General features: G+C 38.9%; 1 long non-coding RNA gene across 1 annotated transcript in view; it reads left to right on the top strand.

Annotated features, from left to right (window-relative positions):
• LOC133046770 (uncharacterized) overlaps window positions 1–18,752 on the top strand; it is a 38,067-nt gene extending 19,315 nt beyond the window's left edge. Inside the window, exons 2-3 of the long non-coding RNA XR_009690557.1 lie at window positions 246–410; window positions 17,634–18,752. This is a non-coding gene — a long non-coding RNA (uncharacterized LOC133046770). The remainder of the gene's footprint in view (window positions 1–245; window positions 411–17,633) is intronic.
• The last annotated feature ends 1,341 nt before the right edge of the window (window positions 18,753–20,093 follow it).

Here is a 20,093-nt window from a genome sequence, read left to right as displayed (position 1 = left end):
TAAGTATTTTATTTATATTTATTGAAGTATGGTTGATTTACAGTATCTTATTAGTTTTAGGAATTGGCAATATCAGCAAAGTGATTTAGTTATACACACATGAATATTTTTCCTGATTCTTCTTTATTATAGGTTACCACAAGATATTGAATATAGCTCTCTGTGCTGTAAATTCTTGTTGTTTATCTATTTTATATATAGTGGTGTGTATCTGTTAATCCCACGTGTGTGTGCTGTCGTTTCAGTTGTGTTGGACTCTTGTGTGAATCTGTGGAATGCAGCCTGCCAGACTCCTCTGTTCATGGGATTCTCCAATCAAGAATACTGGAATGAGTTGCTCTGACTTTCTCCAGGGGATCTTCCTGACCCAGGGGTTGAACCTGTATCTCTTCTGTCTCTTGCATTGGCAGGTAGGTTCTTTACCTCAAGCATCACCTGGGAAGCTCATACTCCTAATTTACCCCTCCACCACTTTCGCTTTTGGTAACTGTAAGTTTGTTCTCTATGTCTGTGAGTTTGTTTCTATTTCATAAGTAAGTTCATTTGTATTTTCTAGATTCTGCATATAACTGATACCATATTTGTCTTTCTGTTGGACTTACTTCACCAGTATGATAACCTCTAGGTTCATCCATGTTGCAACAGATGGCAATATTTCATTTTTTTATGGCTGAGTAAAATTCCGTGTGTGTGTGTATCCTTTTATCTGTTATCCATTTACCTGTTGATGGACACTTAGGTTGTGTCCATGTCTTGGCTAACACAATCATATATTTTGAGAGAGAGGCAGATTACATTCACATAACTTTTCTTAAACTGCATTGTAATTGTTCTATATATCAGTTGATGTCCTATATATCATCATTAATGTTTTGCTGTGTTTAATCTATAAATTTAAGCTTTATCATAGGGATATGCTTATATTGGAAAAAAGACAGTATATGGAGGGTATAGATCAAATAGGGAAGAACTGAAATAATTAGTGACATTCAGTCCTCCAAACCATAAGCACGATCTATCTGTTTATTTGGATCCTATTATGGCAACCCCGGAGAAGGAAATGGCAACCCACTCCAGTATTCCTGCCTGGAGAATCCCAGGGACGGGGGAGCATGGTGGGCTGCCGTCTGTGGGGTCGCACAGGGTCAGACACGACTGAAGTGACTTAGCAGTGGCAACCCACTCCAGTACCCTTGCCTGGAAAATCCCATGGATGGAGGAGCCTGGTATGCTACAGTCCATAGGGTCAGAAAGAGTCAGACATGAGTGAGTGACTTCACTTAATTTATCTCAGCAATGTTTGTGTTTTATTGTACACATACTGTACGTTAAATTCTTTGTGAAAATCTATCCCTAAATATATCACTTTTAATGGTATTAGCAATAATTTAAAAATTTCAATTGTTTGTTGCTAATATATAAAAATGCAACTGACTTTTGGTAGATTGACCTTACTATCCTGTGACCTAGCTAAATTCTTTTGTCAACTTTAGAATCTTTTCTGTAGGTTCCTTAGGATTTTCTATGTTAATTGTTGGCAAATTGTACCCTTTAGGTCGAATACAACCACTCTCTAATTTTGTTAAGTAAAGTTTTATTGTGACATAGCTATGTCCGTACATTTACATATGGTCTAGAATATTAGAGTTCTCATATTCTAGACATATTTCCCAAGAAGAAGAAATGCATAAAGGCAAAATGGTTATCTGAGGAGGCCAGATAGCTGAGAAAAGAAGAGAAGTGAAAGGCAAAGGAGAAAAGGAAAGATATATATATCTGAATAGAGCATTCCAAAGGATAGCAAGCAGACAAAGCCTTCCTAAGTGATCAATGGAAAGAAATAGAGGAAAAAAGTAGAATGGGAAAGACTAGAGATCTCTTCAAGAAAATTAGAGATACCAAGGGAATATTTCATGCAAAGATGTGCACAATAGAGGACAGAAATGGTATGGACCTAACAGAAGCAGAAGATATCAAGAGGTGGCAAGAATGCACAGCAACTATACATAAAAGATCTTCATGACCCAGATAACTACAATGATGTGATCACTCAGTTAGAGCCAGACATAGAGGAGTGAGAAGACAGTGGGCCTTAGGAAGCATCACTATGAACAAAGCTAGTGGAGGTGATGAAATTCCAGTTGAGCTGTTTTAAATCCTGAAAGATGATGCTGTGAAAATGCTGAACTCAATATGCCAGCAAATTTGGAAAATGCATCAGTGACCACAGGACTGGATAAGTTCAGTTTTCATTCCAATCCAAAGAAAGGCAATGCCAAAGAATGTTCAAACTGTGCACAATTGCACTTATCACACACGCTTGCAAAATAATGCTCAAAATTCTCCAAGCTATGCTTCAACAGTATGTGAACCAATAACTTCTAGATGGTCAAGATGGATTTAGAAAAGGCAGAGAAACCAGAGATCAAATTGCCAACATCTGTTGGATCATCAAAAAAGCAAGAGAGTTTCAGAAAAACATCTACTTCTGCTTCATTGACCACACTAAAGTCTTTGACAGTGTGGATCACAACAAGCTGTGGAAAATTCTTAAAGAGATGGAATACCAGACCACTTTACCTGCCTCCTGAGAAATCTGTATGCAAGTCAAGAAGCAACAGTTTGAATCGAACATGGAAAAACGGACTGGTTCCAGGTTGGGGAAGGAGTACGTCAAGGCTGTATATCATCACCTTGCTTATTTAACTTACATGCAGGGTACATCATGTGAAATGCCAGGTTGGATGAAGCACAAGCTGGAATCAAGATTGCCGGGAGAAATATCAATAACCTCAGATATGCAGATGATACTACCCTTATGGCGGAAAGTGAAGAGGAACTAAAAAGCCTCTTGATGAAAGTGAAAGAGAGTGAAAAAGCTGGCTTAAAACTTAACATTCAGAAAATGAAGATCATGGCGTCCAGTCCTATCACTTCATGGGAAATAGATAGGGAAACAAGTGTGACAGACTTTATTTTCTTGGGCTGTGAAATCACTGCAGATGGTGACCGCAACCATGAAATCAAGAGACACTTGCTCCTTGGGAGAAAAGCATGACAAACCTAGATAAAATATTAAAAAGCAGTGGCATTATTTTACCGACAAAGGTCTGTCTTGCCAAAGCCATGGTATTCCAGAAGTTACATATGGATGTGAGAGTTGGACCATAAAGAAGGCTGAGTGTCAAAGAATTGATGCTTTTGTACTGTGGTGTTGGAGAAGACTCTTGAGAGTCCTTTGGACTGCAAGGAGATCAAACCAGTCAATCCTAAAGGAAATCAGTCCTGCCTGAATATTCATTGGAAGGACTGATGCTGAAGCTAAAACTCCAATACTTTGGCCACCTGATGCGAAGAACTGACTCACTGGAAAAGACCCTGATGCTGGGCAAGATTGAAAGCAGGAGGAGCAGGGAATGACAGAGAATGAGATGGTTGAATCACATCACAGAATCAGGGGACGTGGGTTTGAGCCAGCTCCAGGTGTTGGTGATAGGCAGGGAAGTCTTGTATGCTGCAGTCCATGGGTTTGCAGAGTCGGACAGGAGTGAGTGACTGAACTGAACTGAACTGATTAAAGTTCTAACTACAATAATGAGGTTGAATAGTCACAATAGAAACCTAAGACCTATGGGCATATTCATAGGGAATATAGAGATTATGTATTCTTAGGGGCTCACTTTTAGAATCTGGTGCTGCAGTCCATGGGGTCACAAGGAGTCAGGCATGACTGAGCGACTGAACTGAACTGATACCACACATCAGACTGTTTATACCTACCGTTTGCCACTGCTTTTTACTTGTAACATCCTTATATGTATGTGTCCATGTGTGTACATGCACATTTGTGTGTTTAATGACTTTATATTTTATAGTAGTTTTAGGTTCACAGAAAATTAAGCTTTCTCCTTTATCTCCTTCCCCACATATGCAGAGTCTGCCCCATTACCATATCCCTCACCAGAGTGGTAGGTTCTTATAATTTACAAAGTTATGCTAATACTAATTAGTTACACTAATACCTTGGATAATTATCATCCACAATTCATAGTTTTACATTAGGGTTCATTCTTGATTTGTTAGGGTTCACTCTGGTGCTTACTCAAGAATTTTCAGTTATGTGTCTTTAACATATCACAATCTACCTTCAAATAATATACTTATGCAGAGCATGAGAACCTAAGAACAGTACATGTCCTGTGAATTTTTATGTTGTTAGGTGCTGACTTTCTTTGTGTTTCTGTAATATTTTTAGACTTTGTTGTGGTATGTTATTGAGTTGGTTGGAATCATCTATCTTTTCAAGGCTTATTTTTAATATTTTCCAGAACATATTTGTCTAGAACAGCAGATGTTTGTTGAAGTTTAACTTTGTCCTATCCTATGTCTTGAATTTCATTTTGTGTAATTTCTTTTTCTTTCTATACTTTCATTGAGATATTTTTCTATTGATTTTTCTTCAAATTCACTAATACAGTTTTCTGTTATTTCCAGTATGGTACTAAGACTATATAATGCTTCTTAAGTTCAGATGATGTATTTTGCAATTCTAGAATGTCCATTTTACTTTTTTATAGATTTTAATCCACTATTGAAAACCTGTATTCTCTTAACTGTTTTATCTATCTCTCTTGAATATATTAATCATAGTTATTTTAAGTTCTTCACCTGTTAATTACAAGACTTTCTGTTTCTGATTCTATTTTGTCTGTTAATTATTAGACTTTAAAAATTCTTAACATGTTTAATAATTTTTGATTGTTTAGCTAACATTAGTGTATGTTCAAGATGTTTAGAATTATGTTATAAAAATGTTATATTTTGTCCTTGTGGGGAGCAAAATTACTTTTGGATCACCTTTATTTTGCCAAGGTAGTTTTAAGCTTTGCAAGGGCAAGTCTATTTTAGTTTTACGCATGGCCCTTGTACCTAGGGGGAGATTCTTACTCCACATCCTAGGAGGTGGCATTTCTGGGATCTCTGTTGAATGCTATGTCTAACTCTTGGACTGAACTCCACTGGAAACCTTTGCTCTGATTGCCAGCATCTCAGTGACTGTCTTTCCTGTGTTTCCAAAACTTTTCCATCTATAAGTGCATCTTAGAAGTTAACCGAGAGCCAGAGGGGAAATTTTACACACATTATTAGGGCTCCTTCTCTTTAGTTTTTTTCTCTTCAGGACTCAGCCACTCCATTCCAGTTTTCTTGGCTGCCCTGAACTCTGATCTCTATTTCTGGTGTCCAACAAGACTATTGTCTTTATTTAGGCTCTATTTCCCTGAACTGTGGTTTGGAAAATGCCCTGAGGAAGAAATCTGGGGTTTATGTGTCGTTTATTTTGCCTCTTTTCTCTCCAAGACCATAGCCCTGCAGTGGCTGCTGTCCAGTGCTTGCAAACAGTTGTTATATATGTTTTGTCTAGATTTTATACTTGTTTATAACAAGAAGTTAAGTCCAATAATAGCTACTCCATCATGGATAAAACTAGACCTTGACCATGTTATTTTTTATTTCTCTTTGTACCATCTCTTGCTTTTAAGACACCTTTATTCTACCATTTCAGTGATCAAGACCTAATCAGACCTTATTCTCCTTTCCGGCATTTTTGGACCAGCCTCAAATGCTTTCTCCCAGTTTAGCTTCTGAGGCTACATTTTTAGTATGTAAGAATAAAAGGGATCAACTAACCAAGAACCTCTATTGCCGTGGAATGGTGCTGATATTCCTCTAAACTTGTGACCATAGCCAGCTTTCATTTCTTCTATTTCCTGCTACTTCTCCTTTTTTTTTTTTTTCCATTTATTTTTATTAGTTGGAGGCTAATTACTTTACAATATTGTAGTGGTTTTTGTCATACACTGACATGAATCAGCCATGGATTTACATGTATTCCCCATCCCGATCCCCCCTCCCACCTCCCTTTCTACCCGATTCCTCTGGGTCTTCCCAGTGCACCAGGCCCGAGCACTTGTCTCATGCATCCAGAGTGAAGTAAGCCAGAAAGATAAAGACCAATACTTCTCCTTTTTAATCTACTGGCTTCTACTGGCTCTGATGATGTCTCTGGCTCCCTGGTTCCTACTTGAAATCCTAGCTTGCTAGATTTTATGCTTTTAAACAGCAACTGAATCATGTACAGAAACTGCCTCCTCTTAGGATATCAGCTCTTCTGTCACCTTCCAGTGACATCTGTTCTAATGTTAACAGGAAATGAATACAGTTGACACTCTATATCTGTGGGTTCTACATTTGTAGAGTCACCAACTGTGGATTAAAAATGTTCAAAAAATTTTCTAGAAAGTTCCCAAAGATAAAATTTGAAGTTGCTTTACACCAACAACTATTTAAATAGAATTTACATGTAGTAGGTATTAAAAGTAATCTGGAGATGATTTGAAGCATATATAGAAGGATGTGTGTAGCTTATATGTAAATACTACACCCTGTCACATAAATGACTTGAGCGTCCTTGTATCTCGGTATCGAAAGGAGTTCCTGAAACTCATCACCTGTGGATTCTGAGGGCCAACTATACTAGGTAGGAATTCATGTTAGAAATTGTACTCTTATCAGGATGGATTTTTTTCACAATAATACAAGATGTTTATCAGTTTTCACAATTAATCGCCAGATAAAAAATAAAGGATCATTATAATTGCAAACTATAATGAAAATATGATTAACCTAATAATATAAAATAATTATATACAATTTTGGGGGTTAAGCAGAATGAAGTAGTAAGTAGAAGTGCATACATGCACATGTTTTCATCTGCCCAGCCAGTCTATGTCTTTTGGTTTATGCATTTAATCCATTTACATTTAAGGTAATTATTGATATATATGCTTCCCTGGTAGCTCAGATGGTAAAGATTCTGCCTTCAATGCAGGAGATCCAAGTTCTGTCCCCAGGTTGGAAAGATCCCCTGGAGAAGGGAATGACAACCCACTCCAGTATTCTTGCCTGGGGAATCCCATTGACAGACCATAGAATTGCAAAGAGCCGGACACGACTGAGTGACTAACACAACACACTTGATCATATTACCATTTTATTAATAGTTTGGGATTTATTTTATGTTTTTTCCTTCTTTTGTGTTTCTTACTTAGAGAAATTCGTTTAGCATTTGTTGCAAACCTGGTTTGGTGGTGTTGAATTTTCTTAACTATTGCTTGTCTGTAAAGCTTTTGATTTCTCTGTCAAATCTAGAGAGTCTTGCTGGATAGAATATTCTTGGTTGTAGTTTCTTCTCTTTGATTACTTTAAATATATCATGCATTCCTTTCTGGATGTAGAGTTTGTTGAGAAATCAGCTGATTACTTCCCTAGTATGTTATTTGTTGTTTTCCCTTGTTACTTTTAATATTTTATCTTTGTCTCTAATTTTTGTCAGTTTGATTACTGTGTGTCTTGATGTGTTCCTCCTTGAGTTTATCCTGCCTGAGACTCACTGTGCTTCCTGGACTTGGTTGATTATTTCCTTTTCTGTGTTAGGGAAGTTTTCAGCTGTTATTTCTTCAAATACTTTCTCAGGTCCTTACTCTCTCTCTTCTCCTTCTGGGACCCCTATAATGCAAATGTTGGTGCATTTAATGTTGTCTCAGACGTCTCTTAGGCTGTCTTCATTTTTTTAAATTCTTTTTTCTACATTCTGTTCTGCAGCAGTGATTACCACCATTCTGTCCTCTGGGTCATTTATCTGTTCTTCTGCTTCTGCTATTGATTCCTTCTATGTATTATTCATCTCTGTATGTTTCTTCTTTAGTTCTTATGAAGTGAAGTGAAAGTTGCTCAGTCGTGTCCGACTCTTTGCGACCCCATGGACTATACAGTCCATGGAATTCTCCAGGCCAGAATACTGGAGTGGGTAGCCTTTCCCTTCTCCAGGGGATCTTCCCAACCCAGGGATCAAACCCAGGTCTCCCTCAGTGCAGGTGGATTCTTTGCCAGCTGAGCCACAAGGGAAGCCCAAGAATACTGGAGTGGGTAGCCTTTCCCTTCTCCAGAGGATCTTCCTGATCCAGGAATTGAATCAGGGTCTCCTGCACTGCAGGTAGATTCTTTACCCACTGAGCTATAGGTCTTTGGAAAACATTTCTTGCATCTTCCCCATTGTTTCCCTGAGATTCTGGATCATCTTCACTATCCTTATTCTGAATTCTTTTTCTGCAAGGTTGCCTATCTCCACTTCATTTAGTTGTTTATCTGAGGTTTTATCTTGTCCATTCATCTGGGACATAACTTTCTGCTTTTTCATCCTGATTAACTTTCTGTAACGTGGTTTTTGTTCTAGTCACTGTGGGGTTGTGGTTTTTTCTTGCTTCTTCTATCTGCCCTCTGATGGAAGAGGCTAAAAGACTTGTAAAAATAAGCTTCCTGATGGTGGAGACTGGCAGTGGGAAAAACTGGGTCTTGCTCTGGGGCAGGGCTGTGCTCAGTAAAGCTTTAATCCAAGTATCTGCTGATGGGTGGGGTTGTGCTCCCTCCCTGTTTGTTGTTTAGCCTTAGGCAACCCAACCCTGGCGTCTATGGACTCTATGGTAGGGTTAGTGATGACCTCCGAGGGGACTTACACCGAGGGGCCCCTTCTAGGACTGCTGCACCCCGTGCCCCTGTCCCTGCGGTGAGCCTCTGCTGACCCACACCTCCACAAGAGACCCTAGCAGGTGGGTCTGGTTCAGTCTCCTGTGGTGTCACTGCTCCTTTCCCCTGGGTTTTGGTGCATGCGGAATTTTGCTTTTGCCCTCCAAGAGCAGAGTCTGTTTCCCCCAATCCTGTGGAAGTCTTGTAATCAAGTCCTGCTGGCCTTTAAAGTCGGATTCCCTGGGGATTCCCAGTCCCTTTTTTGGATCCCCAGGCTAGGAAGCCTGATGTGGAGCTCAGAACCTTTACAACAGTGGGAGAACTTCTTTGGTCTTATTTTTCTCCAGTTTGTGGGTTGCACATCCAGCAGGTTTGGGATTTAAATTCATTGTGGTTGCACCCCTCATACCATCTCATTGTGGTTTCCTTGCCTTTGAACATGGGGTATCTTTTTTTGGTGAGTTCCAGTGTCATCCTGTTGGTGGTTGTTCAACAGCTAGTTGCAATTTTGGTTCTCTCGCAGGAGGAGTTGAGCACACGTCCTTGTACTCCACCTTCTTGAACCAGACCAGGATAGAATTTTTAAGAACAATATTTGCTCAGGCAATTTAGGCTATTATAATAAATATGTCATTGTCTGGGTGGTTTAAACAACAAATATTTGTTGTCTTATAATTCTAGAGGCTGAGAAGACCAAGATTCATACTGGTACATTCAGTGTCTGTTGAGAGCTCTCTGATGTTTTAGACAACTGTCTTCTGGATGTGTCCTCTCATGACAGATACTTTTCACTGTTATCTCTTTTAGAAGGGCACTAATCCCATTAGTGAGGGCTCCATTTTCATTACCTAATCACTTCCAAAAGGACTAGGGCTTCAACAACACAAGACAAGAGAAGACTCTACACATGGATATCACCAGATAGTAAACACCGAAATAAGATTGATTATATTCTTTGCAGCCAAAGATGGAGAAGCTCTATACAGTCAGCAAAATCAAGACTGGGAGCTGACTGTGGCTCAGATCGTGAACTCCTTATTGCCAAATTCAGACTTAAATTGAAGAAAGTAGGGAAAATCACTCTAAACTGTTCAGGTATGACCTAAATCAAATCCCTTATCATTATACAGTGGAAGTGAGAAATAAATTTAAGGGACTAGCTCTGATAGACAGAGTACCTGATGAACTATGGATGAAGGTTCGTGACATTGTACATCAGACAAGGATCAAGACCATCCCCATGGAAAAGAAATGCAAAAAGGCAAAATGGTTGTCTGAGGAGGCCTTACAAATAACTGTGAAAAGAAGAGAAGCTACAAGCAAAGAAGAAAAGGAAAGATATACCCATTTGAATGTAGAGTTCCAAAGAATAACAAGGAGAGATAAGAAAGCCTTCCCCAGTGATCAGTGCAAAGAAATAGAGTTGGAATTTAAAGAAAGTTGAGCACCGAAGAATTGATGCTTTTGAACTTATTAATGCTTTGTGGTGTTCGAGAAGACTCTTGAGACTCCCTTGGACTGCAAGGAGATCCAACCAATCCATCCTAAAGGAGATCAGTCCTGGGTGTTCATTGGAAGGACTGATGCTGAAGTTGAAACTCCAATACTTTGGTCACCTCATGAGAAGAGTTGACTCATGGGAAAAGACCCTGATGCTGGGAGGGATTGGGGGCAGGAGGTGATGGGGATGACAGAGGATGAGATGGTTGGATGGCATCACTGACTCGATGGACATGAGTTTGAGTAAACTCTGGGAGTTTGTGATGGACAGGGAGGCCTGGCATGCTGCGATTCATGGGGTCGCAAAGAGTCGGACACGACTGAGTGACTGAACTGAACTGAACTGATGAGGATGTAAAGTAATTAGAAAAAAATTTTTTGCTTAATAGTGGGTAGGTAGTAGAAAATGATGCTTTGTCAAAGGAGAAATAAAACTAATAGAATATGTTCTAATTCAGCTGCAATTATCTTAAAGAACAAATAAAATATTTAGTCATAAAGCCTGTGTTTATGTAATTTTTCTATTCATTAAATCATCATAAAAAACATGGGAAAATATGGAAAAGGCTCCGAATACAAAGGATACCAAAATGTTGGGGAAAGTGAGGCCATTCAGTAATGGTGGTTCAAGGATGTTATTAGAATTTTAATTGATTTCAAACAACTTTCAACTTGTTTATTTTGTCTTTACATAGTTTTTCACTAGTGCTTTATGGAAGATGATTGATTCAAACAGAATTTGGCTATAAATTTAGATTGTGATTCTTCTGTCAACTTAAAAGTTTTTGAGTCATTTAGCCTCTGTCACTTTGTTGGACAATTTTGAGAAAGAGATAAATTCTAACTTCTCAGAAACTCTTATCTTCTGAAATACAGCATGGCTAAATTTTTACACATGGTCAAAGTAAGTAAGAACACTGTCTTTCCTTCTTTTGATTATGGACATGCATACTTAAACTTAGAGTTTAGGTGTATGTTTAAGGATCCTGCCCTAACCAGAATTAAATGCTATTTTCTCTACTTCCTTGATATAATTATTTTGCGTATTATGAACCAGTAATTACATTTGTGAACTACAGTTCCAAATATCCCACTAGTGTGTTTGGATTTTATTTTACACTGGGATAAAAAAATTGGGGATGTGCATTTTTAATTTTGGAATGTACATTTTTAACATAATTAGATTGAGGTTCAGCTGAGCAGGTGTCTCTATTTTTCTAAAAGTCATTAAAAATTAAAATTTCTCCATGAGAAACTTGATTACTGCTACAGTCATTCTTTGTATGCTTTATCACATTTTAAAGAAGGACTAGAAATATTTGGTTTCAGAAAATGTAGCCATTTGCCATAACAAAGAACCACAAACTTGATGTCTCAAAAAGAGAAATTTTATTAGTTCTAGAAGTTGGAACTCTGAGATCAAGGAGTAAGCAAAGTTGATTCCTTTTGACGGCTGTCAGGGAATATGTTTTATGCTTCCTTCCGAGTTTCCGGTGGTTTTCTGGCAATCTTTGGCATTCCTTGGAATTAAGGAACATCACCCAATATATGATACCCATCACACTATAGTATAGCCATTTTAATAACCTCATTTTAACTTGATCACCTCAGTAAAGACCCTACTTCCAAATAAAAGTAAAATTCTTAGGTAGTGAGATTTAGTGCTACATGCAAATTTTGGTGGGATGCAAATTCATCCCATACCGCAAGCAATTTTAGAATATTATTGACAGCAATATAGGCTTTGCTATACAGTGTTCATATTTTTTCAGATATCAGGATACCATTTGGTGAATGCAGAGAACTTTCTATTGCTCTGCTCTTGAGAGACATATTGTCTCATCCAAAAGTTCAAGTGTGTGAGGGCAGGGATAACACTTGCTTTATTCTCTGCTCTGTCTCCAAGACCTGACAGAGTCTGATTAAGTGCTTAATAAAAATGTGCTTAGTAACTAAATTTTTAAATACACAAAGAGATATAGGGATGGTATAAAAATTACCACAGAATGATTTTTAAAATGGGTTGTCCTATGGCATAATAAGAATTATTTTACTCCAGAAATTCTGTTGAACAATTTTAATTGTCCAAAGTTTTGACTTGTTTTAAATTTTTAAAGAGAAGTTATAACTGTTCAGTAAAGCACCAAGTATATTGTGGAATATTTGTATATAGACCTCAATGAAAAAAAAAAAGATAAAAAAGGAAACTGCCCTATAAATACTCATACATGCATGTATACACCAAACTAGATTTCGCTCCCTCTCTCCCTTCTTCCTTCACTCTCCTGCCTTACATCACTCCCTCCCTCTGAGCCTTCCTCCTTCTCTCTCTCCCTACCTTCCTCTCTCAAGTTGCCAGAAATCTTATTTGCTGAATTTATTTGGGTGTTTCAGTTCAGTTCAGTTGCTCAGTCATGTCCAACTTTTTGTGACCCCATGAACCGCAGCACGTCAGGCCTCCCTGTCCATCACCAGCTCCCGGAGTCCATTCAAACCCATGTCCATTGAGTCAGTGAGGCCATCCAACATCTCATCTTCTGTCATCCCCTTCTCCTCCTGCCCTCAATCTTTCCCAGCATCAGGGTCTTTTCAAATGAGTCAGCTCTTCACATCAGGTGGCCAAAGTATTGGAGTTTCAGCTTCAACATCAGTCCTTCCAGTGAATATTCAGGCCTGATTTCCTTTAGGATGGACTGGTTGGATCTCCTTGCAGTCCAAGGGACTCTCAAGAGTCTTCTCCAACACCACCGTTCAAAAGCATCAATTCTTTGGTGCTCAGCTTTCCTTACAGTCCAACTTTCACATCCATACATGACCACTGGAAAAGCCATAGCCTTGACTAGACAGACCTTTGTTGACAAAGTGATGTCTCTGCTTTTTAATATGCTGTCTAGGTTGGTCATAACTTTCCTTCCAAGGAGTAATTTTAATTTCATGGCTGCAGTCACCATCTGCAGTGATTTTGGAGCCCACCAAAATAAAGTCAGCCACTGTTTCCACTGTTTCCCCGTCTATTTGCCACGAAGCAGTGGGACCAGATGCCATGATCTTAGTTTTCTGAATGTTGAGCTTTAAGCCAACTTTTTCACTTTCCTCTTTCACTTTCATCAAGAGGCTCTTTAATTCTTCACTTTCTGCCATAAGGGTGGTGCCATCTGCATATCTGAGATTATTGATATTTCTCCCGGCAATCTTGATTCTAGCTTGTGCTTCTTCCAGCCCAGCATTTCTCATGATGTCCTCTGCATATAAGTTAAATAAGCAGGGTGACAATATACAGCCTTGATGTACTCCTTTTCCTATTTGGAACCAGTCTGTTGTTACATGTCCAGTTCTAACTGTTGCTTTGTGACCTGCATACAGGTTTCTCAAGAGGCAGGTCAGGTGGTCTGGTATGCCCATCTCTTTCGGAATTTTCCACAGTTTATTGTGATCCACACAGTCAAAGACTTTGGCTTAGTCAATAAAGCAGTAGATGTTTTCCTGGAACTCTTTTGCTTTTTCAATGATCCAGTGGATGTTGGCAATTTGATCTCTGGTTCCTCTGCCTTTTCTAAAATCAGCTCTAACATCTGGAAGTTCACGGTTCACATATTGCTGAAGCCTGGCTTGGAGAATTTTGAGCATTACTGTACTAGTGTGGGAGATGAGTGCAATTGTGCTGTAGTTTGAGCATTCTTTGGCCTTGCCTTTCTTTAGGATTGGAATGAAAACTGACCTTTTCCAGTCCTGTGGCCAGTGCTGAATTCTCCAAATTTGCTGACATATTGAGTGCAGCACTTTCACAGCATCATCTTTCAGGATTTTAAATAGCTCAGCTGGAATTCCATCACCTCCACTAGCTTTGTTCGTAGTGATGCTTCCTAAGGCTCACTTGACTTCACATTCCAGGATGTTTGGGTGTATAGACAATTCAAATGTCCTGTGCTGCTTTAATTAGAGTACTCTTCTCAGAAGGCTCCCCATCTACCACTATTCTCCTTTGTACTTCAATCTTCTTGTCTGTACTTCTAGATTGGAAGGATTTATAAAGGATCTCCCATCTGGCTCCCGATCATTGCAGCCACCATGGTTTAAGTAGTAGCAGTGACCTGAGAAAGCTGCACGCAAGTTAGCAGTCTGACAAGTCCACAGGGGTCTAAATTAATAGACACACGTGCCATGAGGCAGGGCTAGGAAGGCTGATCTCTAATTTAATATATGGCAGCTATTGCACTTTGCATACATTTGTACATACACACTCCCTCTGTGTAAAGCCTAGAATGTGTCTGCAAATTGGGCTTTTAAAAAAAGAACTTCAACTTCACATCCATCTATGAGAGAAATGAGACTTTAGTTTTGGTATAAGGAAAACAAAACAAATAAAACATGGTATCAAGGAACTATTGGCGAAAAAGATAATGCCATGAATATGTGAATGAAGATAGGATAGTCTTCAGTGGAAATGCTGTTCAACATGCACCAGCCTTGACCAATTGGATTATTTTTGAACAATCTAGAAATTTCTGGGTTGTGACTGTATGTTTAACTCTGTTTTTCATGGGAAACCAGAGGGGTGTTTAGGAGTACCTAAATACCTAAATTGTCCTGATGACAATGGGTAGTTTTTCAGTTTCATTTTACAGTAGTGGGCTCTAGTAGTCACCAACAAGTTGTTTTGTCTGTGAGATCCAAGCAACATAGAGCAAAAAGATGGATACAGATACTTTAAAGCTTAATACTAAACAATGCTTTAGGTTCTTGTGTTTATGGGAAACTCAAAAGGATGGGAAGAAAATATTAAATGTTTTAAAAAGATTGGCATCCAGGTTATTGCAGTAGGAAATGGCAACCCACTCCAGTATTCTTGCTTGGAAAATTCCATGGACAGAGGAGCCTGGTGGGCTACAGTTCTTGGAATCAGTGTTGGACACTACTGAGCAACTGCGCACACATCCAGGTCATAGAGGTATGAGCAGAGAAGTCTTTTTTCTTAAAGAGCACGGTTTTAGACTCTGCTTAAAGTTTCACAGTAGATTGGTTGAAAATTTAGCACTGCTCTTCATTTAACTATGGATATTTGACATTTTAAAGGTCTGGGTGACAGAAGATTATTTTTTATGTAAAAATTGCCTCATTAAATGTGAACACTTTGCTCAGTGGCTTATCATGAAATTTGCCAAACCTCTGAAAAAGCAACAGTTCAAAATGAGGTTGAGAGAGTAATTTTGACCAGGATGTCCTATTTTGTTGGGTTGGCTGCTTTGATTAAAACCTTCTGTGAGGCAATGGCCCTTGCGTGATAGGCCCAGATGCAAATTAAGACACAACAGTGTGTTGACCTACTAAACAAAAAGCACAACAGCTTGGTAACTATGAACAGATACAGTTACTTCACTGCTTAGCTATAAAACTGCACACCCACCCCCCTGCCAAAGCAGGGGTGGGGGGCAAACTATTTCAGCAGTGGCTTCTTTGGGGCATATGTAAATCCTTTCATGGAAAGTTACAAAACCCCAGGAAATCCCACCTGTGAATGATTGTAGTATTTAACCCTGAGGTTAGTTCCTATAATGCTCATTTCACAAAAAGCCTCCCCCACCCCCATTTTTAGTGGTTAGTTTGTGTAAAGCAAGCTCAAGACTGTAAGCCTGAAAAACCACAGTTTTCCCAAACAGGCGATATTTCCAGCAAAATAGTGTGAAAGCGACAGGGTTAACAGGTTAAACTCATTATTCTGACAAAGTGAAAGTCCCTAAGTATGATGGTATAGGCCACTATTACCTTGGAATCCTGTGAATGAGTCTTTGCCTATGACACATATAATTGTATATGTGATTAGCATTGTCATTAATCTGTTTCTGGTATGCATAATCTACATTCATGTTTTAAAGCCCCTCCCAATACCACCTTTGTCTCTACATGAGACAATTTAAGTGAATTGCTGGTATAAGGACACTGTGGCATTCTCGGGGTCACATGCTTGACAATTTAGCCAAGAAAATTGAACACAATGTTGTTTTCATTACTCCTCTTTTTTTTTTTTTAAACTATAGTTTTATACAAAACTGTTTAATCTGTCTTCTGGTGGTACTGTATTTACAACAGAAAGGTTGTATGTTAAATAGTTGACTTTTCTAGCAGCTCAAACACCTGGTTAGCATAAATCTTTTAATAGTAATGCCACTCCATTAACTCTTTTGTTACCAGAACTTCTGAAAATCCCTTTGCTAAAGAGCTGAAGAGTGACCAGCCATATAAACACCAAATATTGCATGTATGTGCTTAGTCTCTCAGTTGTATCCAATTGCGACCACATGAGCTGTAGCCGGCAGGTCCTCTGTCCATGGGACTCTCTGGCAAGAATACTGGAGTGGGTTGCCATTTCCTTCTCCAGGGGATCTTCCCAATCCAGGGATCAAACCTGCATCTCTTGTGACTCCTGTGTTGACCGAGGAGTTCTTTACCAGTAGCACCATCTGAGAAGCTTAAATATTGCATAGCCATGAGAATTAGGCAATACTCTTCATATTAGTACATGAGACTTTATAAGGAACAAAATCAAGTTGTTTTGGGGCTTCAGGATATTAGTTTCATTGTCAAATAGTATGCTTGCTTAGCTTATGACTTCACTTTCCCGTTTCTGAATTCCATATCCAAATGCACTAATGATTTCCATATTGGAAGTAATTCTTGGAAGAAAAAAGCTTTTTTTATTATAAAAAAAATGCAAAATAATAAATATGGAAATACAAGAAAGAGATAACACCTTAAAATCTTGCCTAAGGAAATAGTTACTCACATTTTTACCTTGTGTGTAATGAATGCAAATGTATACAGCATGCATGCATGCTAAGTCGCTTCAGTTGTGTCTGAATCTGCAACCCTACGGACCATAGCCTGCCAGGCTCCTCTGTCCATGGGATTCTCCAGGCGAGAATACTGGAGTGGTTTGCCATGCCCTCCTCCAGGGGATCTTCCCAACTCAGTAAATGAACCCATGTCTCTTATATCTACTGCACTGACAGGTGAGTTCTTAACTACTAGTGCCACATGTGTGTGACTATGAAAGTCACTCAGTCATGCCTGACTTTTTGCAATCCCATAGACTGTATAGTCCGTGGAATTCTCCAGGCCAGAATGTGGAGTAGGTAGTTGTTCCCTTCTCCAGGGGATCTTCCCAACCCAGGGATCGAACCTAGGTTTCCTGCATTGCAGGCAGACTCTTTACCAGCTGAGCCACCAGGGAAGCCTGGGAAGCCCTTAAATGTATACAGAGCAGATTGGAATATGAGTGTATTTTTGGTCTAGTCTATTATGTAATGTTAATTAACTTCAATCAGCAGTTGTTTTAGTTTCTTAATGACACTTATGTGCTCTGTTGTAGAAATCACTTGGTTATAAAAGTTAAAAGGAATGAAGCATATATAAAATATATATAGGCATAAATACTATCAAAGTATGCATAAAACTGAGACTGTGCTATCATAAGATCCATAGTTTGATGCATTTGTTTATCCCTTTATTCATCTATTATACAAACATTTAATGAGTATCTACTTTGTTTCCAGCACAGGACTGAGTTCTGGAGATGCCAAATACCTATCAAAGAGAAGTGTTCCAGTACCACACAGCACAGCCTGTTTGAAACTATGTAAGCCAAAAACCCTGATCAAGATGACCAAAAGAATCACCTTTTTTTGGTTGATTCCCAATACATATCTTATCACTGACATCATTCCTAAAGGAAAACTTCCTCACACTTTTAGCTGCTGTGTGTATTTTGCAAAAACTTATCAAATGATTTAAATGATGTCAATTCAGAGGTCTATTCAAGTATCATGGTGAGTGTTGCAATTCTTGGCCGAAGTCTAAATTGAATATCTCTTATTAAACTCAACTTTCTTGGTCAGAAATATGCAGTTCTTTAAACAATTTGCTTGGTCAGACATTTGCAGTGTAATGAGGACCATGAACAAATAAATAAATAGTGATAATGTAATGTGAAGAGAGCTGTGACTGTTCTGAGAGCTTATGCATAGACAGCACGGTAACCAACTCTGTCTGAGGCTACTGGGGAGACCTTTCACTGAAAATGATTTTTGACTTGGGCTTTAAAAGCTGAGTGGAGGGCACTTGAAGCCAGAAGGATTAGCAAGTACCAAGGCCCAGAGATACGAAAGTAAGCAGCCAGTTTTAGCAATTGTGCGTAGTTCAGTATGATCTTAGTGGTAGTGGTATCTAAGAGAAGTGGGCGGGCAATTAAACTATTTCTCCCTGTTACTTAGGGGCTGTCTTCTCAACCCACACTGTAATTCAGTTTTTCCCAGTTCACCCAACCCTATAAAGGGTCAGCAATGGTTAGATGGTACTCTCAGCTTCTTTTTGTGCTCCCTGTTCCCTGTTTCAAGTACTATCCTTTTAAGTATCAACACTTTTATTTTTCTTATGTGTAAATTATAGAGCTTTAAAGACAGAAAAACAAAAAAAATGAAGATTTGTCATCTGATTTTTGAAAAACATCACTTTCACTTCTATCTCATGGTTTCTGGACTCAAACATGTTTGTTATGAGAGAATTACATTGGTCCTTGGTCTAGATCATTTATCATACCCTACAAGCCCATATTCCATCCTTGCAAGATGTTGTTTCCAGGCTGAAACCATAACTGAATCTTGACAACCTGATTATTAAGAACTTGCTCTTCAAGGATTTTTTTTTTGTTTTTGGTGGATAGTCACCTGACACACATTTTTATGCTTATCCACATAACACATGCCCAAACCTTCTTGTCCATAGTCTTTCAGCATTGTTTCTTTCATATCCTTGACTATCTTATTAAACCTGTAGCTTCCAGTCAGAAATCCACATGCTCTTCAAATTGTGTTGCTCTGGGCTCCACTGGTGATGTGCAGTGGTAAAAAATCCACCTGCCAATGCAAAGATACGGGTTCAATCCCTGGTGTGGGGGGATCCCACATGCCACCGAGCACCTCAGCCCATGCTACAACTCTGGGACCTGTGCTTTAGAGCCCAGGAACCACAATTACTGAAGCCCATGAGCCCTAGAGCCCAAGTTCCACAGCAAGAGAAGCCGCCTCAATGAGAAACCTGTGTACCACAGCTAGAGAAAAGCCTGTGCAGCAACAAAGACCCAGTGCAGCCAGAAGAAAAACTGTGTTGCTCCAAGTTCTGCCTTTCTCAGAGCCAGCGTTCAGTGGCACTATATATCCCTAGCAAGTGACTTTCAGCAATTGTCACAGATACCTAGAAACCAGGTTTGAGAGTATCCTCAGTTAATTGGTTATATGTGTCACCCTTTGAGGCCTTAAGCATGAGTTGAATAATGTGTTGCAGTGTTGTAGATGTGGGCATATGGAGGTTATCAATGATCTGCCCCTAGAACCTACATCTAGCTTATTTAGTACATCTATTTGATGAAAGAATGTTGTTGTACATACCTGACTTTATGGCTAGGTTGTTCAGAAAAGGTTACTAGTTGTCTTCCTAAATTAGTTTTCTTCCTTTTCCATATTATCAATGTGTATCTGGGCACAAATCTCCTTGAAACTAGAGATTATATTTCTTAGTCTCCTTTGCAGCCAATATGACTGGGTGTCTAAGTTCTTGCTAACAGAATATGAGTGAAAGTCATGTTTTTATTTCACTTGCTTAAAAAGTTATTTGTTCTGGACTCTCCTTGCCACTTTTCGTAGGCTGGCATGTGGGTATGCTGTTGAGTGAATTTTTGCCATAAATATGAGTAATTATACTTGAAGAGATAATAGAAAAACAAGAGGGAGAACCTTCTAGAGCAGAGCTACGTGTTGAATGTGGATCACTTCTAAATGCCTTTGGACACCACTGAATAATTAAATGTAAAAGAAAATGAGGGTTCTTTGGCCCATTTTTTGATTGGGTCATTTATTTTTCTGGAATTGAGCTGCAGGAGCTGCTTGTCTATTTTTGAGATTAATCCTTTGTCTGTTGCTTCGTTTGCTATTATTTTCTCCCATTCTGAGGGCTGTCTT

The sequence above is a fragment of the Dama dama genome, chromosome 25, assembly GCF_033118175.1.
Source record: "Dama dama isolate Ldn47 chromosome 25, ASM3311817v1, whole genome shotgun sequence".
Classification (NCBI taxonomy): domain Eukaryota; kingdom Metazoa; phylum Chordata; class Mammalia; order Artiodactyla; family Cervidae; genus Dama; species Dama dama.
Note: the sequence above shows the minus strand (reverse complement) of the source record. Positions and strands in the feature narration are given on the sequence as shown.